Raw genomic sequence first — 13,984 nt, forward strand, 5'->3', positions numbered from 1 at the left:
CGGCCTAATGGAGGCTGCACTCTGGAGTGCAGGATGAAGACACAAATCTCCGCATCTTAGCTGTGTGACTCTGAAAACATCACTCATGCTTTCTAGGTTTTTGTTTAGTAGTGATCACGAGAACAACAGGCAACGCTCCGTAAATCAGGAGTACCTGAGAAGGCTTCCAAACTGGGTGCAGGAGAGGTCACTATATATGAGCAAACCAAACTCAAAGCCTCCTTTTCATGTGGTACTAGGGATGAACCCTGAGCCTTTGCACTGAGCTACATCCACAGTCCTCCTTTCCTTTTTGTCTTCACAGAAGATTCCGCTCGGTCACCAACCTGTGGATGTTGGACGTGGACTCAATCCTCTTGCTTCAGCCCTGGTTTTGGGATTATAGGGCTGCATCATCAGACCTGACCAGAAATAGCTGAATTTTTGAGGATGAGAAGGCCACACACAGTTAATAAAGGGAACCAAGTAATCTTGTAATCTTGTGACTACTCACTTGGATGGGACTTCTCGTTCTGTACATTCTCTATTTCAGTGTTCTTTTTCTTTTTGTTTCATTCTCCTTTTTTTTGCCCTCCACCTCCTTCCCTACTCCTGCCTTCCTCCCCCTTGTCTCTCTCTCCCCATTTTAAGGGATTATTTAAAGAAATTGAACAATCAAAAATTGCATATCACAACAGAAGGAAAGTGTAGATTACAAACAGATGTGCTTTTTATAATTCGCCAGGTATCTCCCAACACTTTGACACCGCATGAGTTTCTTTGTGACTCTTAGGCACCTTATTGGCAGGAACATCATTGCCAAGACCTTAAATTTTTTCCTAAAGTAGTTTTCCTTTGTTGAGGAAATTAACAGTTTCAGTGTAGTGAATAAACTATCTTCTCTGCTTTGTGGTTATGGAAAATAAAATCTAAGTTAAAGGAAAGTGTTTTGTTCCCTTAATGAAAGCTATTCTATTTTCACAGGTAGCGAGGGAGGAGGAGTGCTTTCTGTTTTTCTTTTTTAATCCCCTTCTTGAACTTGACAAAGCCTCAACTTGTTGGAACCTATGCCTCAAATCTATCGCAGACTTTCAGAGAAGGTATTCCACAGGGTACACAAACTTCACGTACTTTGCCCAAATCTGCAATATGTACCATGTAATTACAGAGGCTAGAATTTGAGCTGATTACCCAATGGTAGAAAAGTGTTTTAAAGACTATTTGTGTTGAAATAAGAGGAGCATGCACATTCTACTTGAGAATGAGCACCTGATGTACGGCACAGACACGTGAACACTCCTCCCGGGCTAAAGATTTATAAATGTACTGATGATATAATCCACCTGTTTGTAAAAATGACCCAAAACCTACTACAAGATGCTATTTAATGACACAGGCTAGGTCATATTAAGGTTGAGACCAACAAGTAATTGAAACCAAGCCAAGTAACTAAATATTCTCCAGGAATTAATCTAAGGGAAGTCCATAAGCACCAGAGGACACATATGCAGCTCCGTGACAGTGCTGGCACCACTGGAGAGATCGGTCTGGCTTCAGTTTCACCCTTTCAGTAGGTGAAGTCCTCCCATTAGAGACTATTTTCATAATTCATATGTGATGCAGAATCCAGTCCCAGCACTGAACAATTACCTACTTTGGCAGAGGTTATACTTAGTATCAGCATGCATTTTTAAACTTCCAATTTATAATTCATTATATGCCAGCTAATTATTAGAACAAATTAATTAGTATATAAACCTCAAACTAAGTATGACATATTTGAGCCCAACCTAAAAGACAAGATCTTTAGTGCTGTTTAAGATATCTTTCTTTTATTCCAAACTTCAGTTTTTCATTCCGAGTCTCAAAAAAACTGAAAACAGTTGAAGAAAAGTTGCTTTCTTTCTGCCTAGTAATTTAGACTTTTGAAAAAACAAAAAAAGAAAGAAGCTCCCAGGGAAGAAGGAGAAAAAGAAGTAGAATGCAGATTACCTGGATGTATCCATGTGACTTATCATCATAGGTGTGGAGTTAGTATAAGCTTTCATACTAAATTATGACTAATCTGAAATTACTATCAGCTTGGTTTCATAGATAGGAAAGCTGAGACTTAAGAAAGGATGAGAAATACTTACACTGTCAAATGGAGAGCTCTTGTACCAATGCTCACAAAACAACTATTTTATGAAGTCTTTATAAAGGACTGACATATTTTACACTCACTTAAGTTGAAAGTAAGAGATATATATTATTAAAATGATGCTCTACTGTGAATCTGATTCATTTTGGGACATATAATTAAGACTCATAGACAATGTGTTATTATTACTATCATTTCTAGAGCATCATGTACAATCAATTCATGGCATTTTCTGAGAAGTAGAAAGAAGTAGAAGAAAACACACTCTGGGGAAGGGAGTGAGTGTTACACAGGAAATCAAAGGGACAGCGCACCTTTAGACCATGTGTCACATCCTGCTTCAGTTTAAGCAATCCCTGTCTCCCTCGCACTTAGTTGTACATGTCACCATCCCAAATACGTGAAGTAGCTGAAATATAGATGTGAAATTCAAGAAAAAAATGATTAATAAATAAGAAAATTGGTGTACACTGGAAACACTGGTAAGGTGGTTTTTAAAAAGCAAACCACAAAGAATACTAATAATAATATTTTGTGTGACTGAGCTCTTCGATTTTGAAACAGACTTGCATGTAAGTACAAGCTAGCACCTCTTAACTGCTACTCCATTGTTGTGGAATCTTGAAGTAATGAGACAAAAGATGCAAGCCTTAGTCTCTTTATTTGCAAAATAGAGATGATCATAAAAGCATCATTACCCCCAGAGCAGGACTGCTAGAAGACATAAATCCCATAACAGATATTTAATGGTTAGCTCAGCTCCTGAAATGCAACAACACTCCACAAATTTTAGGCATCCGTACTAGAAACAGTACACAGCACAGTGCACAGTGAGATGCGCCAAAGATGCGGTACATTTACTAAAAGCTCACCATGATTTGGCTCAACCTCAAGCCCATTAGAGCAAGAGGAAAAAGGATCAGTTTCATGATTTACAGGTTATATTAGAAGAGAACAAATCAACCGTTGAGAAGATATATAGCTGCTTGCTTCCCGTTATGGAGACTGGTGAGCAACGCTTCCTTTGGGGAGTATAATTATCCCCCCATTCCCCAATAAAGAAACAGAAGCTCTGAAGAGTTAACCCCAGGCTCAGAGGCACTGGTTGAGGCTAAGCAGGCACAGGACTCTCTCTACCTGACCCTGCTGCTAGGTTAAGGTATTTGAGCTAAGCCATTGAGAGATTTGGATGGGAGAGCATCATGGGAGGGGGTGCTTCTGACACCCAGGGCATCACACTCCATTGGTGCAAAGTGAAGAGTTTGAGGTGAGACTTTATTTCCTAAGGCTCTGTTCATGCAGTATTATCTCAACCACTGGTACTTAACTTTGGCCAGCACCACTCCTGACACTTCTACGTAGGTATACGGCACTGCACTCTGACAACCGGTCTCACTCACGGCTGTACTATTTTTAACCAGCAAAGAAACATAAATCAAATTTCTCTCCTCTCTTAAGGCCCTTGGGATGTTTTGATGCATGTCAGCCTTGTGAAAATAAGTGTTTGCTTTTTTATTAAACCTGCCTGAGGAGGAACATGCCAATTATATGCAGTTGCTGAATGCAGAAACTTTATTATAGGCAATTTCAGGGTCCTTTATTAGTTTTGTTTTTAATTGACTAGTACATTAGTTTCTGAGAGTTACCTTAAGAAATGACCACAAATTGGGTATCTTAAGACAGCAGAAATGTATTCTCTGAGAGTTCTGAAGGCCAGAAGTCCAAAATCAAGGTGTGAGCAGGGTTGGTAGGCAAAGAGGCTCTGAGGACCTGGCCCTGCATCTTCCACAGCGCTGGCAACTGCTAGCAAGTCTGGGCATTCTTTGACTTGAGGCTGCAGGGCTCCAATCTGCTTCCAACTCCATGTGGCCTTGTTTTCTCTGTGTGCCTCTGTGTCTCTTTTTCTGTCTCTTGGAAGGATAGTCATCACTGGATTAAGAGGTCACCTTAGTTTTAGAGGATCCTAAGTATCATTTTAAGATTCAATTTATTACATCTGCAAAAACCCTATTTCCAAATAGGCTGACATTCTCAGGAACTGGGATTTAAAACATGGCTTTAATTTTTTGGCTCACTATTCCACCTACTGTAACCAGCAATGCTGTGTGAGTTTTGTGTATGTCCAACAACACAGAAGGCCAAAGCGTGTGTCTAGGAGCTTGGAGGTTCCTGCTGGGTTGCAGGACGACCTCGGTGCGATGCCTTCTTTCGTCCCTGCAGGCTGGCCATGCCAGGAGAGCCAATGAAAGAAAAGAGTTGGCCTACTCTTCAGGCTCCTGCTGCAGCACATTTACCAAAGCATGTATAACCTGAGATGGTAATGTAGTTGATGCTTCCCTACTAGCCTATTGGTTCATGAGAAACACACATCCTTTTAAAATCTTTGTACCTTTAGCAGCTGGATAGTTTCTAGAACACAGTAACTTCCTAAATTAAAACATCTGAAGGTAAAGGAAAAAAGTAAGTAAAATTTAAAGAAAGTGGAATGTAAGGCAGAAGATGAAATGGTTTCAATGTTTTAGAATTCATAATTGTTGCCTAAATCCAGCCATGACATTTCTCAGTTCCAAACACCAGTACATTTTTAATAATCTGCTTTCTCTTTTTCAGTTGAGTTCCAGATACCAGCTTCATATGGCACCAGTTTCTTTAATTTTGTTAGCAAGATACTGCATGCTTTGCAGTCAACTCATTGGAAATCAAATACTTACATTGTAAGTACTGAAAATTTAGTGTACATTATACAAGATGAAGGATTCTGTTGTCATGGTAACAAAACAGGCTGAACAAGAGCAACTCACCCATTCAGCAATTAGCTACTTCAATTACTAGTTAACTAGTTAAAAGCACCTCAATGCAAACTGTTAAATTGTTTCATCCCTATAAGATTTTTAATTCATATACCTTTCCTGACATATCAGTGGTTATAATGATGTATTACCACATGCTGCTGTTCATTTAACTATATCATTAGGTTGTAGTATTGACAGCTTTTTTTACATCATGGTCAGACATTAATAACCTGGTCAGGTAGCACAGAGAGCAGCATTGTTTGTAATGCCCCTTGACATTTAACATACAGGAGAGAAAATACTGAACTATCTGTACTGCTTACTCCATTTTATTTTCATCTTCAGGTGTTCAGGGTTATCATTTCACCTTGACTAGGTTCAGGCTGAAACTCACTTCAGATTCTATCATCTCTTGAGCATAAAATTTACCTAGAAAACTTCTTCGCAGACTGACACTATACCTTATGTGAATAGTATCTTTGAAATTGTATATCCCCAATAAGATCACCCGATTTACACTGTGCTTCCATGTCATTCAGCAACACAGTATTTCACCACTAAATACACTGGGTGGTGAGCTCCATAAGGGCAAAAGGTGTGTGTCTTTCACACTCATACATATCTCCAGAGCCAGGCACACACTGAACATAGCTAATACCATGTGCATGAACAAGAATAAAAGCGAGAGAGAAAGAAAGAGAAACATTGAGAGAAGGAAAAAATGCAAAAGGAAATCAAAATTGGAAAGGTACAATAAGGGCAAACAAATTTAGATAAGAAAGAAAACTAAGAACCCAAGAAAAAGAGCCACATACTGATGAGAAGCAGAGAAAGAAGAAAACAAGCATGGCTATGCCAGTCTTATGAGACTCAAGCAACAGACATGTGCGTTTACAGTGAGAGCATCTATTCAAATTTAGGTTAAAGGTGAAGTTTCATAAAGGTTGTCTTAAACTATAATGAAAACCTCAAAGAGACGTGAGGTGGTGAGAGGCTGTGTACAAGGGCAACCTTTGAGTGAAGGTTGATGAATTGAATTGAGCCCCAGCGGAGCAGAAAGGAACCTGCTGACTGTTAGGCTGTTAGGTGTTGGGTGCGGGTCCAGGGGCTGAGGCCGCCATTTGTCACGGATTCTCAGAGCCCTACAAGCAGTCACTGCACTTTCCTCCTGGCTGCCCGTGCCCCAGCAGTGGCAGCGCAGGCCTGGGGGGCCATGTCCTCCTCACAGAAGAGAAGAAGGGACCCTTCAGGAGCCTCCCTCCAGCACTCTGACTGTACCTAGCTTCTTCATCCAGTTGCCTCTTCTGTCTCTGCTTCTTTATCTCTTTCCAGTTCATTCATTCTTCATATCTAAGCTCTCGGGAATTGTACTTCTAATTTTTTTTTTATGTGGTGAGAGGATATGTAGATATTCTTTAGAGTATTTTTTTTATACCAGGATTCAAACTCATGACTTTGTGCTTGCCAGGCAGGCACTGTGCCACTGAGTTATATTCCTGGCCTTTAGGTTCTCTTGACAGAATCTAAAATTATCCCGATAATTTTCTTTAGAATTTCTAGTAAAAGACTAAGAAGTTTTGGTAGTGTGTTTTTAACCTTAGCACCCAGCATGGTCACATGTATAGACTAATTAAAATGATAATCAGCAGTCTTTACTGAACATATATTAGAGGACAGGTCTTTCATTCTCAGAACAACCCACTGGGGGAGAGATAATCCTATGCATACTCACTGAATGAAGGAATGAATGAGTGAAGGAATGAAGGAACAAGTATCCTGACACTGACATTATACCTTGCTCCTATTTTAGTTTCATTAGCTATTAAACAATGAGATGGGGCTGGGGATTTAGCTCAGTGGCACAACACCTGCCTGGCAAGCGAGAGGTCGTGAGTTTGATTCCCGGTACCGGAAAAACAAAAACAAAAACAAAAACAAAAACAATGAGACACTGGCTGTGAATGGCCAAATAAGCATAACAAATAGGTAGAAACTGTATCTCTTTTAATCACAAGCATTAAAATGTCATGCAGCCAAAGCTGTGCATGTCACTGACCAGAGCTATGCGTGTCATTTACCAAATAACCTGCACAAAAGTATCAAAGTCTCATCCATATATTTCCTTCAAAACAGCCTGATTGGAATACTAGAGGCATCGATGAAGTGAGACTGGCCAAGGGTGGCTGGCTGGTGAAGCTGGAAGGTGGGTGTATGGAGGTGGCGGGACCTTTACGTTACTCTCCCTCCTGAACGTGTCTGCAAATTTTCATGATCAAAGCTATATGAACGCTTCCCCAAGAAATGTTAGTAATGATGACGCAACACTGTGCTTAGACTCTGTCTCAAACAGTCCCTCTTTGGGCATCCACTGAAGACTTAACATGTGCCAAATCTGACTTGTTTAAAACACAAGGAATACCAAGAGGGGGCCTCTCCCACTTTGGAGGAGAGGTACAAAGTGCATGTATTACTCCTACATGGCAGAAGCTGGGCGTACCAGGGAAGGGGAGAGGATATAAGGTGAAGGAGTGAATTCCACTTAGCAGGACTGTAAATTTGCCTACCAGCCAACTGTGGCACACTCACCCTGCCCTTGCTGCCAGCCATCGCTCAGTTTTAATACATGGTGCCAGAGCAACTCACAACTGAGCATAGTTTTCAACTGAAATTTTCGACTCCAAAGACCTTGCTGTCAGAGACGTTAAAAGAATATGTGCAGTCAGACAAAGGAAAGTAATAACATATCTCAGGCTGACCAGGTCTGTGGTGCAATGAAGCTCTCACAGTCACAGCACTAGACAGCAGGGCTGTTGGAAACCACTTTTGCAACCAGTGACTGCGGGGAGCCACAGAGATGGTGTAAAGCCTTGCAGTTCCCACTGCATACGCCAGGCCCCCGGTGGAAGCAGGGCGTGTTCTAGCTTTATTACGTACCCAAAATGACACAATTAAGAGGGAAATGACTAACTGAACAGAGAAGCATCCACTAACTTTCTCAAAAATACAACAGAATGTGTAGCAAAGGTGATCACTTCTCTTTGGGAAAACAACGGCAACAAAAGTACATAATCAGCAGTGTGTCTGCTAAATTTCCTACCAGTACAATAAGAAATCTACCAAACTCACCAATGTCACTTGGGGAAAATGGGGCAATGATGGTTTTGGTGCTCCATTATCTATTTTATTCTTCCTCCTAGGACATTCCCTCCCTCTATCCACTTCATCTTGCTTATCCAAAACAAGAGTCTGATATGGCATTTGTGCTTTGACTGAGGCTCTGTATACTTATGGTGCAATTACATAGACTTTGCATTTTTTTGTACCGGGAATTGAACTCAGGACCTTCTGCTTGCCAGTCAGGTGCTTGTGCCACTGAGCTATATCCCCAGCTTGACTTTGCATTTTAACAATAATCACCAGTATTTGTTGACTGTTCTAAGAGTTTTCATACATTATCTCATTATTGCCTCCTAACAGTGCTCTGACACAGGCAAACTTACTGTTTCCATTCTACACAAAAGGAAACTGAGCACAAAGAAATAAGCAAGATAAGGTCACAAAGTTATATATATATATATATATATATATATATATATATATATATATAGTAGTGCAGATATTGCTCCCAGGCTCACTGGTACCCACTGTTAGCCATCAGGCTGTACTGCAGTCATCAGTAACATTTACTTCACTTGCACACAGAGGTCTTAGAAATTTGCATTATGAACTTCAGTTCTGTGAAAGCTGATGTGACACACAGATAGGCTTTCACCCTCTAAAAATCAAACTATATCTAGAATGCTCCCAAAAGTAAAACTGCTCTTCATGAGGACAGGGTGGCACAGTCTAGTGAAGAGTAGCAGAAAAGTAAAGATAATTAAAATACGGTGACCTGAATGCTGACAGACATCCACTGGAAGACGCCCCTGGAGGTCAGAGCACAGCGTGAGCACCTGTCTGGAAATGTCCAGGATGACTCAGAGAGAGGTGATGTTTCAGCAGAGATTTCAAGGACGAGTTGGGAAGAGTGAGGTGAGTAGGGTGAGAACAACATTCTGGACATGTGCACATACAGAAAAGGAGTGAACGAGACCAGGAAGGCAGGTGGGGGCCTGAGAGTGAAGTTCATCCACACCATACTAAGGAGCAGGCACTTTCCCCTGGAAACGGAGAAGCACTCAAGGGTCTGAAGGACTATATTACAATTTATCTAATCACAGTGTTCTAAATTTTGCCTGAGGTCCTGTTGCAGCTTTGTGTATTTGACCAGAAGGGGTCACACAGTCTGTTCTTTTCACTTCTGTCATTAATTCTAGTGAAGCACTCTCATACACAAATGCTTTTTTCTTTCTATAAGGCATATGCATTATATAACAATTTGCTTAACAGTTTACTTCTTCTATATCTGATGATATTTTTTGGGTACCATGAATATTGTACCTAGCAGGTCATATCTAACTAGTGGATGAAAACATGGTATCAGTGTTAATCTACATATTAAATAGCAGAGTTTAGATTTTTCTGATCTTGGAGATGCTTAAAGTACACATACTCAGAAATTGCAAAATGTATTTGAATATCCCCATTGCACTGATCTGCTGCTAACAGGTTGATTTCTATAAAGACAGAGACCCTGCTGATTTGTTCCTTGCTGTATTCCTCAGTGTCAAATAGTGCCAAGTAATCTAATAGGCATTCCAATAAATATTTTTGGTTCATTTGAATGGATGAATTTTAAATAGAGTTTCACAGAAGGTTAGGTGGAGTGGAATTCAGTATTAAGCATTTCTTGAATATCTCCATTAAAATTACTAATTTTTCTGGTGCCTAACCTTGTTCATGTCTTTGTTTTAGGAATACTAAAGCAATTTCATTAGTGTAATAATAGTTGGTGTAATAACACTAGTATATTTGGATGGCTCTTTAGTTTTTGAAGCTGGTTGATATAAATCTTGTTTTCAAACCATCAAAACTTTTAGAGGACGAGATCTACTAAAATATACTTACAAGTGTACACAGTCAAAAGATTGGGAAACCACTGTGTTGACCAATTTCCTCTCACATATTTGCTGTTGCTTTGAAGTCTATATTATGTGCAGACAATTCTTTTCCTAGCCTGAGAATTCAGTACCTATCCAGAGGCCATTTAGAAAATATTTTGAGCAATTACTCAAAAAAGATGACATTCGACCGAGAAAGCAGAATTTATGTGTGGAAGCCAGGAGGGAAATGGGATGCAGGACTCCATTCTCCATCAAATTCCAAATTCATCCAAAAGCCAAAACTGATTATAACAATTTCCTCAATTCATACTCAGATAGCAGTGTTATTTTCAGTGTGAATTGAGGAAATTATTAGGTTAGTTTTATGTGTCAGTCTGAGTAGGCTAAGGGATGTCCTGACAGCTGGTAAATATTATTTCTGCTTTTTAGAAGAGATGAACATGTGAAGCAGTAAGATGCATAAAGAACACTCATCTCCTCCAGTGTGGATGGGCATCATCCAATTCCGTGAGGGGCCGGCTAGGACAAAAGACAAAGGAAAGATGTGTGTGTATGTGTGTGTGTGTCTGGAAAACCCTTATTAATATACCTTATAATGTACTATGGATATATTACAGGTAAGAAGACTTAGCAAAATCACATAATTTACAACACAGTGGAAAAAGATGAATAAAAAGTGAGCACACCATTACCTTGGCTTTCTATATGCGAGGATTTTTATGGGAGATAAGTGAGATGCAGAAGAGACAGAGCAAGAGAGCAAGCAAGGCAGTTCCATAATGAATTTCTGCTGACAAGCAGCCACCACTATAAGTGCTGTAGACCTAACAACTACCCAAGTACTCATGCATATGCACAGAAACTTTACATAAGCTATCGAAGGGATGACGAGTAACAGGGTTAAGTAGAGTCAGCAAATGGTTGCTGGTGAGGAGGTGAATGTATTCAGAAAACAGGGCAAAGAAGTGGAGGTAACAATTACCCTATCCAGGTGATTTAATTAAATCACTCAGTTTAGTGAATAAATATAGATATCATTAGTATTGACATCCCCAAGTAGTCTTTCTTCATGAGCAAGATTTCTATTCACCATTTAAAATTATCAAATGGTTGAGACTAATTTTTTAAAAACTCAATATTATATCTGAGAAAACAGAGGAACAAAGTCATCAGAACTGCAAGAGATAAAATATTTTATGGAGTGGGACAAAGTCCTACATGTGAAGAAATATATTTCAACACTTTGAAGTACTTTAACTGCATAGATTTTAGTGGAAATGTTATGATTATTAAACAAATAAATAATTGACTTTTTTGTATAAGCATCACACCTTCTTTTAAAGATCTCTTAGAATATTATTAATACATAAGGCAGATACAAGTGTTACGATGAAACCATTTTGGATAGATGCACACACACAAAGTAGATCTGGAAGGCGGTCAGTACTGAGAGAGAAGAGCTATAAAAATGTCAACCACTGTAGTGACAAAAACATCTGAAAATTTTGGAGAATTTTCCCTGCAAGTGCCTCAGATAGGCTGTTAGGTAACTGAAAGAGAAATTTTCTTTCCTTCAGGTAAATGCTGCTTAACCAGCCTTAAGTCACCTTTTAAATATTCCATCAAAAAAGTTAATAATAGAAGAGGGTAGCACATTGACAAGCTTTCTTCCTTTTTCTGAGAGCTTCTGTCAGAATTTTGAAAACATGAAAAGTTTTGCAGTAAATACTCAAGTATTTGTAGAAGTATTTTTGCAAAGTCACTCTAGAGGGCAATGGAATAATAGAAGAGAAATATTGTATAATATCAGGTAAATCACAGGGGTTTAAATACATGATTCAGTCACCAGCTGATCCATGAAACACGGCACAGCCCTCACCAGCCACCTCCCAGCGCTGACAGTGAACAGAAATGAAGTGTGATGGGCAGAATGAGGTCTTTAGAAAGCCCAAGGCAAAGACTGCATAGAAGAATTTTCTATGAGTAAGCACAGCATAAGCAGAATCTTTTGCAACAAATCCCAGTATTCCAGAACTGGGAAACATGTCTACAAAAAGGAAAAAATAAAAACACTTTAGAACAGTAAATGTAAGTAGCAAAACAAAATGGTAAATTTTATGACCTTGGATTTGGCAATGAATTCTTAGATATGCTAAAAGCACACGTGCCATGCCCATGTGCACACACACACCATCGAACAAAAAATAAAAATGAAAATTAATATATTATGCTTAGTCTAAGTTGAAAAGCTATTATTTATGAAAGAACACTTATTAAGAAAAAGCAAAATAACCTAAAGTTTTACAAATCGTATACCTGATAAAGTGTTTGTATCTAGAATATATAAAGAACACTTTCAACTCAATAAAATGATAAATAATCCACTTTAAAACTGGAGAAAGGATGTGACTGGACTAATGGCCCAAGAAACCCATGAGAAGACATTCAACATTAGTAGCCATTGATCAATGTAAATCAAACTTCAATGAGATACCACCTACTCTGTTTGCTAGCTAAAAACAAAAAGCTAGACATTAAGCTTTGTGGATGTTGTGGAAAAATTGAAACTCACACTGTTAATGGGATATAAAGTGGCGTGGCCAATTTGGAAAGCAGTAGGGCAGCTCTTCACAAAGTCAGTGCTCAAACAGAGTAATGCTGCGACCTAAGAATTCCATTTTCGATACGTACAGAAAAGCGCATACATGGATATTTATTGTAGCATTTTTTATAATAGTCAAATGCAAAAACACTCAAACAGCCAACAATTGATGGATGAGTAAACAAATGTTGATTCGTATTACAATACAAAGAAACCTTGAAAACATACAGACTGAAAGAAGCAAGCCACAGAAGAATGCATGGCTAGTCCTCCATCCACTTAATGAGCTGCCCAGCACAAGCAAATATAAAGGGACAGAAATAGCTTAGCTGTTGCTTAGGGCTCAGGGCATTATGGGATGACTGACAGCTAAGGGGACAAGACTTCTTTTCAAGGCAACATAAACCTTCTAAAATTTATTGTGGTGATGATCATCGTTTGAATATATCAAAAAATCATTACATTTTACATTTAAAAATCCTTTCCCATTAAAACCTCAGAACGACAAACTAAGTTATCAGGAGCTGGGATGGTCTATGACAGCAATGTTTTGTCTTGCAGGATTTTGAACAGTATCAGGAGTTGAACCCAGGGACGCTGAGTTACATCTCGAGTACTTTTCATTCCACTTTAGTATGCCTTGAGACAAGGTCTTGCTAAACTGCCCAGGCTGGCCTTGAATTTGTTATGCTCTGTTCACAGCCCCAGACATAGCTGGCATTACAGGCGTGGGCCACTGTGCCAGGTCCTAGTGAGATTTTGAGACTGACAAATACAGATATAAATTCCAATCATATTTAACTGACCTGGAGAAAAGTACATAATCTCTCTAAATCTCTGTTTATAACTGTTGAAAAAAGAGGGTATAAATTATATAAAACAAAGAATTGCAATAAGAAGTACCATCTGTTCAGCTTCTATAGAGAACACAGAACTACTGGGTTTCAGTAGCTCACTGTTCTGTAGGTTACGATTTGGATAAGCAATGTGTCCGCTAAAGGCTCAGAGGGGGAGCTTTTGGAAGGTGATTAGATCATGGTGATGTGAACTTCACTGATGGATTAATTCACTGATGAGCTCAGAGCTGAATGTGCCATCAGACAGCGGGGGCTGATTGGAGGAATTAGGTCACTGGGGGCACAGCCTGGAAAGGTGTACTCTTGTCTGTGGCCCTCCTCCTCCTTCAGGTTCTCTTCCTGTTCTGTTTCCCAGATGCCATGAGATGAGCAAACTTTGCTCTGCGATGCCCTCCCGCCGTGGGACCTCTGAAACCGTGAGCTAGAGTACAGCTTTTGTCCTGTAAGCTATGCATACGAGGTATCGCAGAAGAAAAAGCTGACTCACCATGAACAAGTGCTTACTGGGGGAACATCTTTGGGGAGTGAGTGCCTGGCAGCCAGCTGCAGCTCAAGTCATGTACTGGAGACCACTGAGCTAGCTTGCTGGTCTTGGGACAGTAATTGAGGTC

General features: G+C 39.6%; 1 protein-coding gene across 2 annotated transcripts in view; it reads right to left on the bottom strand.

The window, feature by feature from the left end:
* The window catches only part of Fat3 (FAT atypical cadherin 3), a gene marked incomplete at its 5' end in the record, with an annotated part of 616,828 nt that overhangs the window by 291,840 nt on the left and 311,004 nt on the right, over positions 1 to 13,984 (bottom strand).

The sequence above is a fragment of the Chinchilla lanigera genome, unplaced genomic scaffold (assembly GCF_000276665.1).
Source record: "Chinchilla lanigera isolate Chin_1 unplaced genomic scaffold, ChiLan1.0 scaffold00013, whole genome shotgun sequence".
Lineage (NCBI taxonomy): Eukaryota > Metazoa > Chordata > Mammalia > Rodentia > Chinchillidae > Chinchilla > Chinchilla lanigera.